The sequence below is a fragment of the Pleurodeles waltl genome, chromosome 8 (genome assembly GCF_031143425.1).
Source record: "Pleurodeles waltl isolate 20211129_DDA chromosome 8, aPleWal1.hap1.20221129, whole genome shotgun sequence".
Classification (NCBI taxonomy): domain Eukaryota; kingdom Metazoa; phylum Chordata; class Amphibia; order Caudata; family Salamandridae; genus Pleurodeles; species Pleurodeles waltl.
The window spans coordinates 381,510,315-381,529,210 of NC_090447.1; positions in this window are offsets into that span (position 1 = coordinate 381,510,315).

Genomic DNA, 18,896 nt, shown 5'->3' on the forward strand with positions numbered 1-18,896 from the left:
ACAGGTACTTACACCTTATACTAGGTCCAGTTAGCACATATTAGTGAAATGCAGTCAGTGTCTAGAAGCCAGGCTGTCTAGAGGTAGCTGTATGCAGAGCAGCCAAGGCTAAACTAGGAGACATGCAAAGCTCTTGCAATACCACTGTAATCAACCAGTACTCACACACATGAGAGACCATACTAAGTGTTACCAAAAATAAAGGTACTTTATTTTAGTGACACAAGGTCAAAAAAACTTTGAAGACTATACTCCCTTAGGAGGTAAGTACATTACACAATACATACACTGGTAACCAAAAACAGGTAAGTAAACAGTCAGAAAATAGTGCAAATAGTGAAAATCACCATTGGTTGCAATGGGCCTAGGGGGAACACAAACCATATACTAAAATAGTGGAATGCGAAGTTTGGTTTCCCACCTAGGCAAGTGTAGTGTGTAGAGGAGCACTGGGAGTGTAAGAAAACACAAAAGGTAAGTACAATACCCCACCCCAGAGCCCAGGAAAGCAGGAGTAAAACACAGCAAGTTTTGTAAAACACACTAGAAGTAGTGGTAGAAGACAGTGCAAGAACCAGAAGAGACTGCAAGACATCAACAATGGATTCCTGAACCTGAAGACCTGGTGAAGAAGGGGACCAAGTCCAAGAAGCACTGAAGAGTCCAGGGAGAACAGGAGCCCCTGCTGTCACAGATGAAGGTGCAAAAGGAGAACCACCGGTGAGAAGACAAAGTCAGTAATGCACCAAGGAAGATAGATGTGGGTTTCTGGTTGGTGCAGAAGATGTTCCATGATGGTTGGATGAATGCAGTCTGGTTTGCAACACTGGATTCCACCAACAAGCCTTGGTAAACGCAAAACTCGCGTTTTACAAAAAATGGCACTGCCCGGGCCCAGGAAGAACCAGGTCGACTCTACTCAGGAGGGTGAGGCAGAGGGGGCTCTCAGCAACTCAGAGAGCCATCAGAAGACCAAGCAGCGTGCACAGGAGTCCCACAGCATGGGGACAAAGGAGTTGCAAATGGCGGTCACTGCAGCACCACACAAAGGGATCCCACGCAGCTGGAGAACAACTCAGGAAGCTGAACATCGCAGGATAGTGTGCTGGGGACCTGGGCTTAGCTGTGCACAAAGAAATTCTTGGAAAAGCACACAGAAGCCCTAGGAGCTGCAAAAAACGTTATGCACATGGGTACTGTCTGGCACCAAATTTGGATAGCTGGACCTTTGAACAGTCAGGGTCACTTTAGTCCACCACCTGTGTTCCAGGATCCACGCTCATCATCAGGAGTACCAGTCGTCGATGCAGAGAGGTACCTGCTGAAGCAGGAAAGTGACTCTGTCAATCCACGGGAGATTCCTTTGGTTCTTCTGTTGCAGGATGAAGATACGCAGTCTTTGGAGCATGCACAATCTGGAAACTGTTGCAGTTGCTGGCAGGAGCAGTTGCAAGGTTGCAGAAGTTGTCTTTGCTTCATTGTTGCAATTTTGTAGGGTTCCTGGAGCAGTGAGGAGTTGATCCGTTGGTAGAAGATGAAGTAAAGGATGCAGAGGATTCCTGCTGGAGTCTTGCAATCCGAATCTGAAGAAACACTCAGAGGAGAGACCCTAAATAGCATTCAGAGGGGGATTGGCTACCTAACCAGGTATGGACCTATCAGAAGGGGTCTATGACGTCGCCTGCTGGCACTGGCCACTCAGATGCTCCCAGAGTTCCTGAAAACAAGATGGTAGAGCCCAGGGACACCCTGGAGGAGCTCTGGGCACCACCCCTGAGGTGGAGATGGACAGGGGAGTGGACACTCCCCTTTCCTTTGTCCACATTCATGCCATAGCAGGGACTGGGGGTCCCTGAATCATTGTAGATTGGATTATGCAAGGAGGGCACCATCTGTGCCCTTCAAAGCAATTTCAGAGGCTCTGGGAGGATATCCCTCCCATGCCTGTAACACCTATTTCCAAAGGGAGCAGGTGTAACACCCCTCGCCTAAGGAAAATGCATTGTTCTGCCTTCCTGGAAATGAGCTGCTCAAGGCCCAGGAGTGCAGAAACCTGTCTGTGAGGTGATAGCAGCTGGGGCTGCTTTGAAAACCTCAGAAGGCTGGTATCCAGTACTGGGGTCCATGGTGTAGTCCCTAGGGTGCATGGAATTGGCCCCCCATACTAGAATCAGTATGGGGGTAGAATTCCCAGTTGTTAGACACCTCACATGGCCATATTCGAAGTTACCATTGTGAAGCTACATATATGTATTGACTTATATGTAGTGAACACTTATAAGGTGTCCCCGCACTCACGAGGTCTGGGAAAATGGTCCTGGACAACATGGGGGCCCCTCTGCTAGTGCAGGGGTGCCCTCACACACAGGTACTATGCACATAACCTTCAGGGTCTGAAGGTTAGACATATAGGTGACTTATACGTGACCTGGTGCAGTGAAAATGGCTGTGAAATAGTGCTTACACTATTTCACCCAGGCTGCAATGGGAGTCCTGAAGAAGTGTTTGTATGAGTCCCTTACGGGTGGCAAAAGAAATGCTACAGCCCATAAGAAACTCCTGGAGCCCCAATGCCCTGGGTACCCAGGTACCAAATACTAGGGACTTATAAGGGGGGTCCAGTATACCAATTTGGACGACTGGGATACCAAATTTCTTCTCACATGTATTATTGGAGATCTAGCCAATCTTGAACTGATCTATAAATAAAGTGTCAGCAATCTATTGGGTCTTTGAGGAACTTTCTTGCCCCCCAAACTGCTTGCAAGGTCCCTCTATATACAGGCATAACCCATCCCTGCAATGGCTGATGCTGAGAAGCTAGCAACACTATCACTTGGCAGTTGGGAAGTTAAGCTCCATAAACCTCTCCTACTGCCTATGTACTCAAACACTTCAAAAGATTCGGAAACATCTATTGATGCAACTAAGAATAGGCCTGATTCTGCAAAAAGATTACTAATAAGGATGGCTGAAGAGATCAAGAGAGCTTGCATGTCACCTATGTGACTACCCTATGGAATTGCTAATCCATGTAGTTTATATTTTTGAAAAGCTCTACCCTTATTGAAAATTCTAACTGTAGCCGATGTTTAGAATCTGCAACATCCAAAACTGCAACCAGGCGGTGGACAGCTCTTTTAAATTGAGAACCCACACAGCTGATGTCGATATTTTTGAAGTTCCTGAAGGCAGCTGTCAGTATCTTAGCCTTTCAAGAAAATAATAGCTTCTAAAGCCTTTAGTCCAGTACAGACTGGCTTTTTAATAGGTCAGTGCTGTTACCGACATTTTCGCTCTCACCATTTTGGGAAGGCCGCCTGCCAAAGCCCGACCTGAGGTCTTGTTCTATATATCTCCCACCTTCTCAGACAATTTTTTAGTCTAGTCCAAAGTTCTATTTGTGGAAAGAATTTGAAAGTATTTGACTACACTTTTGCTTAGACCCCCGTGAAATTTTTCAACGCACTTCCACTTATCACGATTCATCCCGAGGTCCATCATCTAGTTACGTCTCATGTGTTTTCATGAACATCTAATTTATCTCCATTTCTGACGTCCCAGAATGGAGCTCGATCAATAGGCACTTACAATCAAAGGATGGCCCGTTTTCAGTTCTTTATTGTTATTGTATTTGTTAGTGTTTTTAATATTAGCTAAATGATTTTTCAGTTTGTTACACTTATTGTGATTCACTTTCTGCATGTTAGGCAAAGAGTGTTTTTAGGTCCAGAAAGTGACTTTGCTTAATTCCATAATGAGGTGTTTTTTAGTGTATTTTATTAATAGCGTGCTCGTTTTTTTTAGAATTTATTTTGTATTCAACATGCTAATACCATCACTGATTGTATGTTAGTTGCATTGAATTATGACTTGGGGTCTCCCATAATAGCTGTTCATAAGTAATTATTGAAGATTGATTTTAATATGTTTTCACATTAGCAGTGCACTGGAAAGGTTTTGGCAATGATTTTTATTAAATGCGCTGAATAAAGGTTTATCTTATCTTATCCACTAAAATTTGTAAAATTTGTTAACACAATCTCTTACTGGATTTTTGCTCACAAAAGGTACGGTACGAGAATATTGACTTTAAATTGCTGACCTGCAGTTCTATCACCGTCAAGATTTCAACTTGTACAATATTCTCAGGGTAAATAAATATGGAGTTGGAATAGTAAATCTATATACTCCCTCTGTGTATGATTTGCTTGACACTATTGTGCAAGTGTCTATTTTGCAGTCAATATGGCTGCTGTGATTAATATTTTGACTAATAGCTCTCACAAATATTATTTTCTTTCTTGTGATGTTGAAGCATTGGAATATAAAGAGCGGGGTTGCAAAGACATTCTGTACCTTTGGCTTCTACTTATTTTAAGAGCCTGTCTAAAAAGTCTCATTATATTGCTGGGGCTAACAATAATTATGACCAAACATAGACACTCGGCAAAACCGTTGGAGCCCTGTTAAAAGCTGATATTGTTGGAATATGGACAAAACAACAAGTGGATAGAGAAAAGATATGTACAGTGTCCTGATGTGGGTGACTGCAATACTGGGTCCTTGCTGAAATTGCCATAACCAGCAAACATTGAGTAAAGTATATGGGGTACACAATGGTTGTGGTAATAAGAAACATTTCCTTTATTTCCTGGAGGGTTGCAGGGCACAAACACATTGTCAAGACTAATTATTTATATATTATCTGTATTAAGGAATTGCAGGTGATGGATTAAATTGATCTAATGGGCTTCAATCCATGGTATAATCCAACACTTAGGACATATTATAAAGTGCAAACCTCTAGTGGTTTGGTGATCTTTGAATAATGCCCATACATAGTACATTTAACAAAAATTTAGTCTTGCACAATATAATTTCTGATTTTATAATTATCTACAGAGTTAAACAAACGTAAACCCCAGATTATGATTTCAGTTGATTATTATATACCTCCAGGAGAAAAACTAATAGCCAAATTCAAGAAAAGTTGCACTGCACCCAGTGTAGCGCCATGTTTCTTGGGCCCTTTAGCGCCCCCCTAACGCCACCATGTGTACACTGTATCTAAGATAAGGCACACTATGGTGGTAGTTAGGGAACTAGTATCTGAATTTGTGATGCTAGTTCAGAGCTTTGTAGGGTTAGTGTCAAAAATTTGTAAACAATGGTGTGCCTCCTGCTTTGAGAAGGTGTTAAAAGTGACGAATAAATGACGCACAGAAATCTCCTATAGTACTTTGCATCATTTTTTTGGCCCACTCAATGGGGGAACCCCCCCTTTGCATACATTATGCGTAGTGAAGGCACTATGTAGCTCAAAGGGTTACAAAGTGGCACAATGCATGCATTGCGCCACTTTGTAAACATGGCGTGGCGATTTTGGCCTCTTTGAGCCACATAAGCGTAAAAAAAAAATTACGGTAATGTGGTGCAAGGAGGTACTAGTGACTCTTAAATCTTCCCCTTAGTGCCCTTTCCTTTGGTGGTACCAGGACCAAACAACTTTTTGAATAACTTATGCAAACATAACTCTTTTTTCGGAATGAATGAATAACTCCTTTATTTTTTACATGCTTTGGAGGCACGATCATACCAGAGCACGGCCACTGCTTAAACGTACATCCTTTATTCAAAAAGAGAGATCCAGTAATGTTTCCACATTTTAAATGAACAGTGCTTCTTGAAGCAATACTCAAAAATATTACTACATGAATTGAACGATTGGATAGATACTTAAATGTCCTACTATTTTTCCAAACAGGGTGTAAATTCTGTGATAATAATTTTGCATTGAGCTTGCTAGGGCTTAAGGTAGCTATTCACGAAACAGCGCTCGGTGCCTTTCTTTATATCACTTCTCTGCATTCAATAGAGGTATTTGGTACTAGATGACAACATCTGAAACCTTAGTGGATTCAGGGGCTCCTGCTTCATGGTATATAATGCATTGTGTGAGGATAAAAGTCTGTGATGGAAAAACTTTTTACCAATCAAGGTTTGAAGAAAGGTTGTGTGTTAGCCCCAGTGTTGTTTTGCCGTCTGGTAGCAGTCTAAGAACCAGAGTGGCAGCAACCCAAAAACAATTTCAGATTGGAAAGGATAGCATTTGCCAAATCCACTTTGTGCTGTTCCTGAGTTCCGAGCAGTACAAATACTCATAGATTTTGACACAAGGCTCGATGTACTAAGGTGGATTGACCAGATTTTGCATCAAAAACTATGGCTTAGTAGAAGCAAGCACAAACAAAGGGGAATGTGTTGATGTATCACAGAAATGCACTGCAAATGCTGCACCTCACAGCACACATCCAATGTATCTGGCCTACTTGTGTACCGAAATCTGTACTGTAAGGGTATGCCTCCAGTACAATTTATGTGGCGGATATCAAACATTCACCTCTCTGCCACAGTGAAAAGCTGTGCGTTATGCAAACAATATTAACACCAGCAGCAGGGCAATCTTACTAGTTAGGCCTCTGGAATGTGTTTGGCCCTTCATGCCCCGGAGCAAATTTGGATGCTGTGATGCGTAGTGGAAAACCAAAGAAATGTTATGTCTAAGTCTCTTCACCTAAAATGAGAAGCACATTCCTGCACGCCTTTTCAGTGCTCTAATGATACAGTTATTTTGGACAGGAAAGTTGTGAGGCGTCTAAGCTTTGCAAACCTTTGAAATTTACATTAAAATGAGACTTGGTAATAAATGTGGGGTTTTGGCAGTGGTATTGGTAGCCACTAGCACTGACTACGGAGCCAACCAGGCAGAAACGGTTCCAGATTGCACGAAATGCAATCATGAAAATCAAACATTCTTTAGAATTTACCTTTAATCCAATATTTAACGCAAGGAATAATTGTAGAGCAAACTCCTCTGAAAATTTCTATTCAAATGGTATCCTATTCAAAATGCACTTTTTTCTCAAACTTTTCAAATAATTCTAGAGAGATAGACCTCATTCAGCGTGAAAAATGTCACGTGATTTACCATGACTTGTTCTTAAAAATCATTAGGTGAGATTCATCAAAATCACAAAGCCCCAGGAGCTTTGTGAATCTGTTTGCGCTTCAAATCACTGTTGTCATGCCTACATTATTTTTTAAGCAAACCATTTTCCAAAATGTTGCTAAAAAGTATTTAGCTGATGAGTCCTAGCTCGCCTGTAGATGTATTTTTAAATCATATTCTATTTGATGAATGTTATAGGATCAGTCTGTTCTGAAATACACCATTTGCAAACCTTTCCTTAAATGTCTCTGATAGAGAACATGTATTTCCCTCGTGTCAAATTACCTGTACATCCATTCTAGTTTACACTAATATTATTGACCAAGCATACTTTATAGTGCATCAATTGTCTCCATTTTTCTAAAATGCATCTCTCACTTCCCCAGGAGCTGTCAAAAGAATGGGTCAAGAAGAGCTCCAAATAGCAATTAATTCAAATAAGTGCAGGAAATCCAACTTTTCCCCATGGTCATTCTAAATTTGTAATCTTTTTTTCTGGACTATATCCTGCTCTCCAGAGGACAAAGACTGTGTCTCTGGACCCAGGGAGGTAAAGGTGTTTTCAACAAACTTCCATTTAGCAGGAAACAGCAATCTGTGCAAGGAATGGAACAGTTGGCAGGTCAAAGGATAGTCTTAACACTACCTATTTTAAGTTGAAGATTGTGAGAAAGTGGTTTATTATTTGGGATGCATTAGCATCCACCACAGATAATAAAGTCACTGTCTTGTTAGGTCCATTCAAAAGTTTCAATAATTTAAACCTGCACTCAACCCTGGTAGCTGTGGCACAGAGCAGACAGGCTCAAGTTAATGAAAATTCTACTTGAATTTAAAACAATAGAGTACAAATCAATAGCAAAATAACACCACAACAAGAAAAATACAATAAGAGGTACTAGAGTTATTACTTTTTAAAGGTTTACAAAAAGATAGCACCAAAAAGTGCAAAGCACCAATACTGTGATCAATGGCTGGGATCCATGCGCTCCTTGAACCTCACAGCAAACCAAGCTACACTAGACCAATGACCTCCAATCAGGGTGAAATTAATCTTGGGATGCTTGTCTTCGAGTTCATGAAGGACCTGGCTAGGCAGTTTGGGTTGGACAGTTCCTACTGGAATAGGGTCAAGACTGATTTGCATATGACTAGGTCCGAACTGAGTGGCATGGTGGGGAAAAGAATGATGGTTAGACTGCTATCCCGAGTGATTGTCAGTCATTAGCTTAATGCTTGCATTCCTCCCATCCCCTTATTTCTGTTTGATTCAATGTCCTAAATGGCAAACGTATGCCCAGACATAGGTCCTGTGGTCATGATATCATTGGAACCAAGGTATACCCAACCGAGGAGCCCCAATTAGGGCAAAACCTTTCTTGGGGTGCTTGTATTATAGCTCAGGGAGGACCTGCCCTAGCAAGTTGGGGTGGTCTGTTTCCATTGGAGCAGGATCTAGACTGATTTGCATATGTGTCAGAAGATTACCCATTAAATCAAACTTTCACAAGAGCAGATGCCTTTTACCCAACTCCCTCCAACAGATGTGTTCTCAGACGTTAACTGATTATATGAACCCTGCACCCGCTAGGGAGAATGGGGAATGGGAATGGAAAAAGAGAGACCGCCTCCAGATCCAGTTCCAGCCTGTGTTTCCCACTTGAAGATAGGACATTCAGTGTGTGTATCTGTAAACCTGCACCTTTCTTCTTATTGGGATTTCTTTAAAGGAGGGACCTGCAGTCGAGTGATAAGAACATTTTCCATTCGTCTCCCTTAGCAAATCAAATTAAATGGTACGCTCTGCGAAGATCTAGTTTGGTGTAGATTTTTGCGTCTTTCACCTGATCTAGCAGTACTGAAATCAAGGGCAGGGGATATCGATTCTTCACCGTAACTTGATTTAACGCTCTATAATCGATACAAGTTCTTAACTCTTCATTCTTCTTCTTTGGGATGAAAAAAAGGAGGGAAGAGACTGGGGATTGAGAGGGACTAATAAAACTGTTTGCCAAATATTTTTCCAAATATTCTTTTAGGGACTTGTTCTCCTTTTCAGTAAGGGCATAGATTCTACTGCAAGGGAGATTCACACCTGGCTCAAGTTTGATCCTGCAATCAAAAGATCTGTGGGGAGGTAGCTTCTCTGCCTTTGCTTGGTCAAACACTGCAGACAGTTCTTTATATTCAGGGGAAATGACAACCTCTTCCAGAGCAAAAACCACAATGGATTTAGTAGCTAAAACTTGGGCGGGAGATGGTGCACTACTTATCTTTTGAGGACCATAATAATGCTTCTGACAGTAACTTGAATTTAATTGGACAGTCCTCTTTTCCCAATTAATTTCTGGGTTGTGCTCCGTAAGCCACAGTAAGACCAAGATCAGCTGAAATTGAGGACCATCTATGAGAGTGAAAGATATATTTTGTTGGTGTCCTAGATGATCTTTTAGAACTATAGGTTCAGTTTCATCTGTGATAGGACCTGAAGATAAGTTTGTTCCATCCACCACACAAACATGCCCTGCTACTCTCTTTTTTACAAAATGAATTCCCTTTTTTGTGGCATACTGGATGTCGCAGAAGTTTCCCGTAGCTCCTGAGTCAGTAATCACTGAAACCTCCTGCAGCTTCTTTTCTCTGAAGATGAGGTCAAAAGAGATGGTAAGATGAGGGGAAGCAGACGGTAAGGTGTTTGCCACTAATTTGGATTCAGGGGCTGGTTGGTGTTGTAAATCAACCAGGGCCACTCTCTTGGTAGAAAGAGTTTTCTCTTTTCCTGAATTACCTTGTTTAGGCTTCTTTGGGCATTCTCTTACAAAATGCCCAGCCAACCCACAATAGAGACATAGATCTTAGATCTTTGCTTGTCCTTTTCCTCTTTAGGCAGGGGACCTCTAACACTGTTGATTTGCATTGGCTCTTCCGAAGAGTTTCCACTTTACTCCTATCGAAACGTGATGGGATAGAATTAAATTCTCTCTTGCGTTCAGTTTTTCTTTCAAACAGACGCTGATCAATCTGTAAAACTAGGTGAATTAGTTTTGGCACATCAGTAAGTCGATCTGGAATTTGAGCTTTCACATCTTTTAGTTCTTCTCGTAAACCTCGGTAATAAAAGCAGCCCTTTTGCTCTCGGACCAACCAGTCTCTACAATTAATTTGTTGAATTAGGCCAGATAAGAGATCAAGGGCCATATGTACGAAAGCTTTTTCCCATAGAAACAGAATGGGTAAAATCCTTTCATACATCTGACCCCAAATCCCTACTACCTTGTTTTAAGTCTAGTAATTCATTATCTGTGGCTTGGGAAATTGTTATGCGGTCAAAGATTTGAAGGAATTTGGTTTTAAAGACTTCAAAATAATATAACATAGGGTAATTTCGTGACACCAAGGGCATGGACTATGAAGCCGCATCTCCACTCAAATAAGACAAAATGAACGCTGTTTTTGACTGATCCTCTGTAAAAATAACGGGACGACAAAGGAAGTGTAAGTAGCACTGGGTTAAAAATATCTGCGCCTTGTTAGGATCTCCACTAAAACGTTCGGGTGGGGCCAGGAGAATGATAAGGAAGGTGGAATTAATGACTTGTGTGGATATTTCTGAGGTAGAGGTAGGGAAGTTTTTATCTGAAACCCCCTTAGTCCCTGGATCTTTTTATTTCCTCTCTCAAATTTTTGTTTTCATCTAGGGTAAGAGTTAACTGTTTTTGCATTTCGTCCATAAGTGCCGCCAAGCCAGTAAAATCTAAACCTTCAGCCATTCTTCTCGGGTGGAAATAAGTATTTTTAGGCACTCCAATCTGTCAGAAGATTACCCATTAAATCAAATTTCCACAGGAGCAGATGCCTTTTATCCAACTCCCTCCAACAGATGCATGCTCAAACTTTAACTGATTATCTGAACCCTGGATCCGCTAGGGAGAAAGGCGATTGGGAATGGAAAAAGAGAGGCCACCTCCAAACCAGTTCCAGCCTGTGTTTTCCACTTGAAGATAGGATATTCTGTGTGCGTCTCTGAAAACCTGCACCTTTCTTCTTATTGGGATTTCTTTAAAGGAAGGACTTGCAGTTGGGTGATAAGAGCATAGATAAGTACATTCCTACAGTGCATTCAATTGTTCAGCCATTCACATTTACCCAATTCTATCATTCTCCTAACCTGGATCTTTTTAGAGACTAGCCTCTCTCTAAGAGAACAATGTTAACTCAATCTTCTTTTCTGCAGGAGTCAGAGGTTTCCATGGTTCTCTGGAGAACAGTTCAAAAGTTTACAAATATACAAACTACTCATGTCATTTACTGGAAATGAAAACTCCTTCTCAAGGTTCAGTTTTCTCATTCACAGTCTCTAGGAATTAGTCTGAGCACTGAAGTTTGTCTATAAGACTGGCAAGTCTGCAAAGCAAACAGTTCTTGAATATATATGTACATAGATATATTGGCAAATCGGGAAATCATACAAAAGGAGTCCTTACTGCAATTGCTTGAAGTTCTGTTAAGCCAAAACAAATTCTCCTCAAGCCGATAGCCAGTTGTTGGTAGATAGAAAAAAACGTCACCTTCTTCAAAAGGGAAAAAGTAGCTTGTGTGCACACTGTAACAAAAAAAAGAATTAATTACTCAAAACTAAAAGAATACTCTATGAAACGAAGCACCTCAGGAACACTGCTCATTCTACTCAGGATGACAGTTGAAATGCAGGGCTCCCAGAGAGAAAAACAGCTGAGGGAAGCTTCAGCACAAGACTAAGGTAGAAACACTAGAGCGCTGAACTCACAAGGATTTGCGGCCACCATCTTGAGTGGCAGTTAAACCTGAAGAAGCTAGTTCTAATAACAGCCTCCACGAGAGCCACTGGGAGTGAGGACGCCGCTGCAACCAACATGAGTACAAGAAAAAGGGGAATCGTTTTTGCTGAGGGAAGAACTTAATATCGCTGGCAATAGTGTTCCTGACAATATGGCAGTGTCCAAACTGAGGTTACATAGTGGGCAAGAGAATGCTGGGTTAGAATGTAACCCTAGCAGTTTCCAGTGGTTAGACGCATCACGTTGTATGTATGATGTAATGTTCTAAGTGGCAAGGGTATGCCAAGATTTGTGGCCAATGCGCACTGTGCCACTGAAACCAAGCTACACCGGAATGAGAAGCCCCAATCAGGGTGAAATTGGTCTTGGGTTGCTAATGTGTTGTTTAATGGAGAGCCTGGCCTTGCAGTCTTTCTTGGTTTTGCGGAATTAAGACTGATTTGCATCTGGCTGGGTCCAAACTGAGATTGCATGGTGGGCAAAAGAATAATGGTTTGGAAAGCTACTGTAGCAATTGCCAGTGGTTATACGTATTGCAAGTATTTCTCACATCACCTTTTGTGTGTTTGATGTAATGCCCTAAGTGGCAAGGGTATATCAAGATGTGTGACCCATGCACACTGTGCAACTGAAACCAAACTACACCTCACTGACAAGTCCCAATTAGTGTGAAAGTGGTCTTGGGTGGCATGTGTTCCTGTTAATGGAGGGCTTAGCCTGGCAGTCCTTCCTGGACGAGCAAGGTCATGGCTGATTTGCATATAGCTGGGTCCAAACTGAGATTGCATGGTGGGCAAAAGAATAATGGGTTGGAAAGCTATCCTGGGTGATTACCATTGGTTAGACTTACTGAACCATTCCTCCCATGTGTTTGCTGTAGCACCTTCAGTGGCAAAGGCATGTCCAGAACGCGGGTCCCATGTTCACTGTGTCACTGTAACCAAGCAACACCTGGCTCAGAAGCCACAATTAGCACAAACCTGGTCTTGAGTTGCTTGCTTTCTGGTTCAGATGGGACTTGTTTGTGCAATTTGGGCTGGACTTTCTCTAGTGAAGCAGGGTCAAGACTGATTTGCATATAGCGGGGTCCAAACAGAGGTGGTATGGTGAACAAAAAACTGATCGCTTGGAATGCTACCCCAAGGGATTGCCAGTGGTTGGATTTACTGCAAGTATTCTTGTCATCACCTGTAGTGTGTTTCGATGTAACAGCCTAAGTAGCAAATTTATGCCCAGACATGGGTCCCATGCTCACTGTGCCATTTCAACCAAGTTGCAGCTGACTGCTTAGCGCCAACCAGGGCAAACTGGTCTTGATTTGCTTTTGTGGTGGTTCAGGGAGTACCTGGCCTGGAGTTTCGGGCTTGACTGTTTCTGTTGGAGCAGGGTCAAGACAGGTTGACATGTGCTTGAGCTAAACTGAGGTGACATTGTGGGAAAAGGAATGATAGACTGGAATGCTACCCCAAGTGATTGCCAGTGGTTGGCTTATTATAAACATTCCTCCCACCGCCTTTTGACTGTGTGATTATTACAATGGAGCCCTGGGAGGACACACCAAGTGGATTTGTCTTGCTGAGCCTGGAAAAAGTTCAAAGTCTTAATCAAACAGGGGACTTTGTCATTATTTTGATGGAAATGTTTTCTCCCATGGGCAAAATTGTGGCTGCCACTTTAAAACTTCTGATCAAATACTGTCTGGTTGCTACTGATAAGACTCTGGAGCTTTTGAGGCTTGTGCTTGCTAAGTCTCAAAAAAAGGAACTTTGTTGTATTTTTCAGAGGTCCGGGAGTTTTTCAGGGTGACAAACCTGAAATTCAAAGTAGGTCCAGTTTTTCTACTCCCAGGCAAGAGGACACAAGAAAGAAGATCAGCACAGCAAAGCAGGAATCAATTAGAGTAGCAGCCCAACAGAGTCCAGCAGCACAGCTGTCCTTCTTCTTTGGAGAGTATCCACTGCTCCAGAAGTATACTCTAGTAGAAGTGTCAGAGGTCTGTTACTTATACCCACCTCTGCTTTAAAGTGGGGGAGACTTCAAAGACATGCCTTTGAAGTGTACAGAGTACCTGTCCTGGCTCTACACTCAGTACAGGAGGGGTTGCAGCCCTTTGTGTGTGGACAGGACACAGCCTATTCAGGTGTAAGTGAGGCTGTGCCCAGCTCCTCCCTCCCATCCTGCTCAGGATGGTCCATCAAAGCCCATCGGGTCACACTTAAGCTCCCATTGTGTGTGGTTGTCTAGGAGGAATACACAAAGCCCAGCTGTCACCCCCCCCCAAGAGACAGGCAGCAGTCACCAAATAGCAAAGGTGGGAAAATGCCAACTTTCTAAAAGTGGCATCTTCAGAGTTGCAGTTTAAAATGTGACTTCACAATAAGCTGGGCTTTAGAATTGTGATTCCAGGGACACAAACATGGAAAATCTATCTCTTTCCAATTTGAAATTATATGTATAAAAGTTTGTAAGGCAACCCAGTGTTGTCTTATGAGAGAGATAGGCCTTGCAGTAGTGAAAAATGAATTTACATTTTACACTACATAGACGTGAAACTTAAAAGTGGGGCCCTTGGGACTGTCGAGGGCCTACCTAAGGGTTGACTGGTATGTATTAAAAAAGAAGGTTTGGGCTTGGATTGAGTTCCATTTTGCCAAGCCAGCATGACAGTTTACAACTGCACACAGAGGCACAGGGCTACTTAACAGGGTGTCACAGTCAGTGCTGGAGTTAGTAGCATTTAATTTACAGGCCCTATGCACATGTAGTGCACTTTACTAGGGACTTATTGGTAAATTAACTATGCTAACTGGGGATAACCCAATGTTACCATGTTTTGGGGAAATAATACAAGCACTTTAGCACTGGTCAGCAGAATCCTGAGGCCAGCAAAAACTAAGTCAGCAAAAACAGGAGGTCTGAAGGCAAACAGTTGGGGGAAACCACTACAAGGGTGCCAGGTCTAAAATGTCCATTTACATCTTTAAGCTTTGCTAAGCTGGAAAATTTGAAAAACAAAAATTTACTAAGATCAAATGTAAAACCTTGGACCAGGGTGAAGTGATAAATCTCTTGCAGAGACTTAGGCAGCTGTTCAATCTAGTTTTGTCCTGCTCATAGCTTTTGGCACCAAAAGTTCCAGCTGGAGCTTGAAGACAATGTATCTGTCTTTGTAGGACTCATCCTGACTTCAACCTTGTACCATGCCCTACTGGATGGTTTTGACTTCCAGAAAACAAATTCTAAGTCAGAAAATAAGTACTTTTCCCAGGATGACCTGCTTGGCGTATCTGGCCTTCACTCCATCACAATTGGCCTGAAATTTCTCTTAAGTACCGCTCAACCATGAACTATTATTTTTCTATGGTGTTTTTCTTTTCAGCACTTTTTGCCTTAAAACTTTACAAATTAATATCCCTGTGCCACATATCAGATTTTGACAATGGTCCTGTCTTTTAGGTCATTATTTTGTCTTGATTTTTCCAAATTAGATTGGGAATTAAATTATGTTGTTCCCTTAAGTTTAAAATTATTGGTACTAATTGAACTTAACAAGTACATCTCTGGGTATTTATTACCTGTTGATTAAAGTACAAGAGAGATAAACTGTGTTTAGACCTAAACAGATTGTGTTAATTGAGTTGATAAGGGTCACCAATTTTTTGGGAAGTGTCTGACCGTATAACTTGTTTCAATTTGATCCTTAATACATTAGCTTCCTGACTCCTCATACTCTCTTAAATGAATAAGCATTGGCAAAGTCAAAATATGTTGCTTTGTAAGTGATTGCTACTGGTATTGGTTTATCATTTATTGACGGTTTATGACACAAGCTTTAGCAAAAGTAATTGTGATCGGCAGACATCTAAAAATGTTACTTTGTATATGTCAAGATGGTCATCTCGATGTGTCCAGACACAGCATGATAGCCATCTTGGAAGTATAGAATAAAACGATAATCCAGAATGGCAGCCCAGTGCTATTGGCTTTGTCACAGCTTGTGCCTCAAACCTGAAAGCATTCTCAAACGAAGTAGTGTGAGCACCTGGAAGCGGGCTGGGGAGAGACAGAGGTGTGGGAGGTGGTAGAAAGACACACATAGTGCGAGCAGTGTTCTGTGACAAAAGATTAGGATAGGAAGCAAAGCGAAGGAGCTTGGGGTGTGGCAGAGAATAATATAGAGGCAGTGATACCTATAATGACTGAGGAAATGGGGTGGCAAAGATAGATGGAGAAGAAAGATAAAGCAAGTGGGGGGAAAGCATTTCCACTGTTTTCTAAAACTGAAATGCCAAAGACATCTGCAAAAATCAAATAGTTTCCTGGTGTCAGCAGTAAAATGATACACTCAACCAAAACGTTGGGTGCAGCATGAACTCTTCTGGGGTGTGAGAAACACAGAAAATAGGATGGAAATGATTGATTCAGGAGGAGAGAATTGAAATAGACAATAAAGAAGTACAAACATCAACAAGAGGCAGACCCAAAGCCCTCTCTGACTAAGGGCCTGATTTAGAGTTTGGCAGAGGGGGTTACTCCATCACAAAAATGACGGATATCCTATTGTGGATATTACTATTCCATTACAACCTATGGCACTTTATTATGGCGGAAAAGATATCTGTCACATTTGTGAAAGAGTAACCCTCTCCCCCCACATCCCCCTGCCAAACTCTAAATCAGTCCCTAAATTATGGTTACAATGCTGTCAGCCACAGGTACCTGTTTGCACAGAGACCACAACAATTTTCATGGTTCTTCTAATTTGACAGTAAAGAAATTCTAATAGAGCAACTGCACAGTGGATACAATTTCTTATTCATGAAAAGTTGGGAAGGTGCTCGAGCAACACAATGCAGTTTAGCATTGTACATGCAGGCCTTCAAATTGAAAAGTAAATTGACCTTCTTTTGAATAATGTAGCATCACGCAAACGTCCATGCAAATCTTAAATAACACCAGTGCTTAATTTGTAAATAAAAACGTGCTGTTGCTCAGAGCTCTTCTCTGAATCACGAAGCTGCTGCAATTAAATGTGCAATCATGGAATACTGAGGCAGCGTAATCGGGAAGCCATCTCAGGCCTCTTCAATCCATTTACAGCCATTACCTGCCCCTTGACCTCACTCTTGCAGCTTTCTCCCATTGTGAAGCTTTTTCGTTTTTCTCTTCCTTCGTCTTTCCCATATGTATCCTTTGCTCGCAGCAAATGCTTGAGGCAGAAGAATAAGCGCCGGCCCTCAAAAATAAGTGCTGGTGCTCAGCACCGGAACAACAATCACAAATTAAGCACTGAATAACACAGGACCATAGGCTTTAGCAACCCTGGTTTGAATATTTGTGGCAGTGTACAAAGTTCAACCTGGGTAAAACTGTGAAACAAACAAGATATCATTTCAACATGTATCACATTGAGGCAATTCTCGATTTTGCAGAATATCTTATTATAGCTTAATCGTTTCCCTATGAACTGACTTGAAGAGTGCTTTCATACCAGGGCGAATATCGATCTGCTGCTACATCTGATCTTATTCTGTAACGGTTTTTCAATATCTGTGATTATGTGCGTTCTAATTTGCGCTGACTTGACCTTTTGATTAATTGATGTGAGAAGTGGGTTGGAATATCAGTATTACTGAACACAATAAAAAGATCAACACACAGTGGGAGAAATGGAAGTTAGTACTAACCTTGCCTCAGACTAGTGTCGCCTTCATTCGGTCTTGCTTGAAGGCACTTAAAACCGCACTCCCTTAGCTGCGGGCCTCCTATGACGCAGAAGGATATAATGTACCTTTTCAAATCCAGTTTGCAAGAGTAGTGACTATTTCGTAGCTTTGGCCTCGAGCATTTTCCTGGCGCATTGAAAAATGCTGATTTTTGCATGCTCCATTCCTGAATTGGAGTGGTATTTATATCCCTTGAACCCCAAAGTGTTTAGCTGTTTTGTACAGTAAGCTTCTCAGAGGAGGAAATGGTGAATTTCATGTCACAAAATCCTAAAAAAGAAAACTGTGCGAACCCATACACACACGAAGACTCAGAAACATAACGAAAAATGATGGGCCCCTGAACAATGTTATGAGGGGGCACTGGGTCCAAATATATCTCATAGATATTAACTGGGCTTCAGTTGAATATGGGCCTCCTGTAAAGTTGGGGGGCCTCCTCTGCTGCGGGGGCTGCGTCAAATCCCTTCAGAAACAAAATCAAGCTGCAAAATGTGCGTTACCGTAGCAATGCACGCACAAAAAAATGTACACATCACGCAATAACAGATACATTGTGAGAACAATAAGGCTTCTGACTACATGTGTTTTGTCAAAAATCTATATCGGCTTCTTCTGCTTTTACTTCATCATGGAAGCATTTTTCAGCCCTTGCAGCATAGCAGATATTTCCTCTACTTGTCATAAAGTCTGCTCCAGAAGTTTCCTTTTACTAAAGCAAACAGATTTTCACAAGGTGACCTTTGCATTTGACTTCTTGGTCTCTGTCTGGGATGTCCATCTCTCTTGTGGGATTTGTTTTCTTCCGAGCAACAACCACCGCACTGTTGATGGCTGCTGCGTGCACACTCTGACCTTCAGCTGGTGAATTACGCTATTGACTGGAAGAGCAGGGGTACTTTTCAGAGCAGGAAGCTGCCATGTAACACAGACGCCAGCTATATGAAATCCGTCTAATCAGTCCTCCTACTGTAACTGAGAAGGCTGGAGGGTGTTGAAGGCATTAAAAGGCATCAGGACACTTTACAATTCACTTCTCAATCATGTACTGGCAATGTCATTGGATGACACGGATTTCAACACTTCTAGCAGGTTGTGTTGCTTTTATTCTCTACGTTTGGACAGTAACTGAAATCCTGGGACAGATGAAACGCCCACGCAGCAAAATCCTCCTATGTTCAAAATCAAATGCGTGGTACATGGTCTTTTGCATTAAATGCCTTTGTGCCTCGTTCATAAAGATTGCTGAACATGTAGGTATGACCTACTTTTGTGGTACTCCTGGCTCACTCATGAATTTCATGAGTTAGTCAGGGGTAAAGCAAAGATGTGCTTTGTCCA